Source organism: Aegilops tauschii, chromosome 5, assembly GCF_002575655.3.
Source record: "Aegilops tauschii subsp. strangulata cultivar AL8/78 chromosome 5, Aet v6.0, whole genome shotgun sequence".
NCBI classification, from domain to species: Eukaryota; Viridiplantae; Streptophyta; class Magnoliopsida; order Poales; family Poaceae; genus Aegilops; species Aegilops tauschii.
In genome coordinates, this window is record NC_053039.3 from 288,051,177 (window position 1) to 288,056,338 (window position 5,162).

Here is a 5,162-nt window from a genome sequence, read left to right on the forward strand (position 1 = left end):
GTTAGTGTGAAGCACTTTATACATTTGTCACTTACATGGATACATTCCAAATTGCTAGCTACAAAATAGAATACATGTTGAATTCAACATAAAGGGGGTTTCGAAGATTCGAATTCATAGGAAGTGCATTCATCTATTTGAACCCGAGATAATGGCATTTGTAAATTAGTTCTAAAAGGGGGCATCAATCTTTGTTATGCGTTTGAACATGCTATATATTCATACGCGTGTCTAACTTCTTTTTCAACCAAGGAGATTATATCTGGAACCATGCATGAACTAAGGTAAGTTGCATATTTTTTTAATATATACTCGTGTACAATGTATATTCAAATGTACCCCCTCCATTCCAAAATAATCGTAGTTTTAGGATTTTCAAGAGTAAAGATTTGTGAAGTTTGACAAATCCTGAAAGTTCAATTCAAGAGAACCGAAAATGTTAATGCTTCTGCTCCCAAATATTGAACGAAGCACCAAATAAGCCTCTGGTCACCCGAAACCGCGCGAGACTAGTGTTTGGTGGTAGGAAATTATTGTCCTGACTCTGGCCCATGTAGCCTATCGGCCCGATGTCCAAAGGTCTAAATCGGGGTAGGTTTGTAACTTCACCAAGACGCCGGTCTCAACCGCCTCCGAGAAGCATTCATACGTTGTGGGCACCTAAACACCCATGCGCTCGGACGAAATTTATCCCGTCCACCATTTGGGACACCTGAGATTACTATCGTACCCCCAACCCGCAATATGTCCGAAATTTTAGATGGGGGAAAAGTTTGTAACTTCCCCTAAATTTCAAACAAGCGTGTCCCAAACCGAAACATTGTTCCCCCTTAGTTCCCCCCTCCTTCCGTTTCTCCATTCATACTCCGTGGGCGCCAAAATGCCCTCTCCACCAGCCGCGAAACCCCAGCCTCCTCCGTCCTCCACCCCATCGCGCCCAATCCACCGCCGCCCTCCTCCATCACGCCGGAGCCGGTACCCCGACGTCATCGTCCAACGCAACTGCAACGCCCTCAAGGACTTAGCAACTGAAGCCGAGGCAGAGCTGCCTCCACGATGATGACGCCGACGCCGACGTGCGCCATACTAGAACCACTTCGACCACGCCGTCATGCGCCTCACCGCTGCCGCTCCACTGTCGCAACCGTTCACCGCACCGGAGCTGTTCCCACTACGCCGTCATTCGCCGCCTCGGATCTGGTTCCCCTCCGCTGACAGACGGCCACCGCACCACACTCAACAACTTTGCCATGGGTTTGTACAAGGCTCCACGTCCTCCACAACTTCTCGTTTCCAGCTAACCACAAGAAGATCATTGGAAAAACAGAAGGAGGACACAGCACTGCCAGCAGAAAGAGGTACTCCTCTTCCCTTATTCATGCAAATCTTACGTCTCTGCTCACACCGTATTCATCCCACGAACGAAACTAGTTGAGCGCTTCTTACTGCATCTTCTTCGTGATACTAAATGCACAAGGTTTCCTCCCATTTACTATTTCACCTTTGCTAGAGGTTAGTAGCCCGCCTGGATTTCAATTTAGGGTCAGTCGAATCGCAACTAAAAGAAGCAGCACCCGCTTAGGCGCGCGGAGCACCTAGTCCGCCTGTTCGCCGGGGAAGCGGCGCATCGGTGTCTATCATAGGGGTGTGGGGCGCAGGAGCTTCTTGCGCCCGATCTAGAGGTCGGTGGGGCTTGAAGGGATGGCTGGGGGGCGGTGCCAAGCACGGCGGTGCGGTGAGGTCGAGGGGAGGGCGGAGGCAAGGGACTGGGCCGGTGGTCACTAGCATTTCGAGGAAGATCGTAACATTGACTGGCTGGAGGTAGATGAAGGCGATCTACCCGTTCTTTGTACATCGCACGGTGCAGAAAAAATGGACTGACCTATTTGTTTTCAGTCGACTGTTATTTTCATAGGACCACACCTTGTGGTGTGCTGGAGGATCATCTACATTTCCCAGCCATCCATGTGCTCATATTTCAAAATCCTAGAATCTAGTAATTTCGTGTGCCATGCATGTTGTAGAGCTATCATATGTCTCCCGTCATTTATTTCTCACCGACCTGCTATCTGCTACCTTTATAGTGTACTACTTGTGCACACACTCCACCCATACTCACACTATTTTTTTATGCATGGGTATTTCAGACTCTGATGCAGTGTTGATGAATACAAAAAAGAAAAGACAGAAGTTGCTCCAGTGTAATTCGAAGATAAGCACTAAGCATTTTAGCGCTCTAAAGGGTGCAGTGCCAGCAGATGGAGACAGTAAACGTAGCTCTGCAGTTGATGATCTCAATTGCCACACACAACCATCCCAGGTGCTTGCTTTAACTTTGCGCTGTCAAATGTGGTTGCATGTTGCATATGGTGTCTAGCTTGTATTGCTTCCAATTTGGTTAAATTGCATCTGCTTACTTTACACATTATACCTTTGATAATGACATGCCTTCATGTTTTTGATACATACTATATATGTCTATATACATCAAACTAATGCTCTTTTGTATCCCTCATCAATCACTTATGATGAGACAGTCACCCCAGTGGGTTACTGTGAGACGCACTACTCGTTTAAAGAGTGCAGTGTCATCCTCCCCACATGATTCTCAAGAAACAGCAAGGCTAAATGAAGATAGTCAACGTAGCTCTCTAGTTGATGACCGCAATTCCCCCACACCACCATCGCAGGTGCTTGCTCTTACTTGGCAGTGTGATATGTGGTTCCATGTTGCATATGGTGTCTACCTTGTAAAGCTTCTAATTAGGGTAAATTGCATCTGCTTAGTTAACACATTATACCTGTGAATATGACATGCCTTCTTGTTTTCGGTACATACTACGTCTTTCTATTAACCATGTTCTTACATCAAACTACTTTTCTTGTGTATCCCTCATCAATCACTTCTGACGAGACACCTTCAAGTTGACAGTGTAATATTGGTTGCATATTGCATATCATTTCAAACATGTATTGCCTCTAATTTGTTGAAGTGCCACTTATAATGAGACACATCTAACTTGGTAGAGTGATTTTGGTTGGATCTTTCATATGGTGTCTAGATTGCATTGCTTCCAATTTGTTGAAATGCCTTCTGCTTAGCATTTTTCGTACATATTCCATCCTCCTACAATGTGGTTGCCATACATAAAAGTTGTGTTCGTCAGTATCATGCATCAATAAATTTGGAAGTGCGAATTTCATTCCTTTTTCTTGTGTGTTTACTTGACAAGGAAAAATCTAAAAGGACGAAGGCACGGAATGATGGTGGCCCTCTGGAGCAACCGAAATAGATGATCTCTCAGATTCTCCTGCTACTCCTACTGCGGTGCAAGTTCCAAATCTCATCTCCCCTACTCCACAACCCCAGGTGCTTGCTCCAACATGGCAGTGTGATATCTGGTTGCATGTTGCATATGGTGCCTAGCTTGTATTGCTCCTAATTTGTTAAATTGCATCTCCTTAGCTTACACATTATACATGTGAATATGACATGCCTTCCTGTTTTTGGTACATACTACATCTGCCTATCACACCATGTTCTTATATCAAACTATTGTTCTTGTGTATCCTGCATCTATCGCTTATGATGAGACAGACATGCCCGTGGGTTAGTATGAGACGCGCTACTCTTATAAAGAGTGCAGTTTCATCCTCTCCACATGATCCTCAAGAAACAGCAAGCCTAAATGAAGATATTGAACGTAGCTCTGTACTTGAAGACCGCACTTCCCCTACACCACCATCGCAGGTGCTTGCTCTAACTTCGCGGTGTGATATGTGGTTGCATGTTGCATATGGTGTCTAGCTTGTAATGCTTCTAATTAGGGTAAATTGCATCTGCTTAGTTTACACATTATACCTGTGAATATGACATGCCTTCCTATTTTTGGTACACACTACATCTATGTGTTAACCATGTTCTTACATGAAACTACCTCTCTTCTGTATCATGCATCAATCACTTACAATGAGACACCTTTATTCATTGCATATTGCATATTATTTCTAGCCCGTTGCTATGTATTGCTTCTAATTTGGTCAAATACATTTGTTAGGCCACCCTTTTAATTTGGCAGAGTGATATTGGTTTCATCTTTCATATGGTTTCTAGCTTGCATTGCTTCTAACTAGTTCAAACACCTTGTGCTTAGTTTACACTTTATATATCATACATGTCAATATGTCGTGCCGTCCTATTTTTCATAATCCTCCTATCATGCGGCTGCCTTACATGAAAGTAGTGTTCGTCAGTATCATGCATCAATGAGTTCTGAAGAGCAAATTTTATTCCTTTTTCTTGTGGGTTTGACTTGACAAGGCAAAATCAAAAAAGAGGAAGGAAAAGAGTAAGGAAGGCGATGATAGTGGTCCTCTGCAACAACGTAAACGGAGCATCTGTACGGATTCTCCTTGTGTTGCTAGTACATTACAAGTTCCAAGTCTCCGCTCCCCTACTCCACCATCCAAGGTGCTTGCTCTTACTTGGCAGTGTGATATCTGGTTGCATGTTGCATATGGTGTCTAGCTTGTATTGCTCCTAATTAGTGTAAACTGCATCTGCTTAGCTTACACATGATACGTGTGAATATGACACGCTTTCCTGTTTTTGGTACATACTATATCTGTCTATCACACCATGTTCTTAGATGAAACTACTCTTCTTGTGTATCCTGCATCAGTCACTTATGATGGGACACCTTTAAGTTGGCAGTGTGATATTGGTTTGCGTCTTGAATATGATTTCTAGCATGTAGTGCTTCTAGTTTGATGAACGCCACCTATGACGAGACAGTTTTAACTTGGCAGAGTGATATTGATTGCACCTTCCATATGGTGTCTAGCTTGCAGTGCTTCTAATTTGTTGAAGTGCCTTCTGCTTAGTTACCACATCATAGGTGTGAATATGTCACGTTGTCCTGTTTTTCGTACATATTCCATCCTCGTATCATGTGTTCGCCTTTCATCCGAGTAGTGTTCGTCAGTATCATGCATGAATGAGTTCTGAAGAGCGAATTTTATTCCTTTTTCTTATCGGTTTGACTTCACAATGCAAAATCAATACAACTGAAGGAAATTAGTCCGGCAGTGGATGATGGTGGTCCTTCGGAGCAACTCAAACAGAGGGTCTCTACAGATTCTACTCCGCCATCCTCCCAACA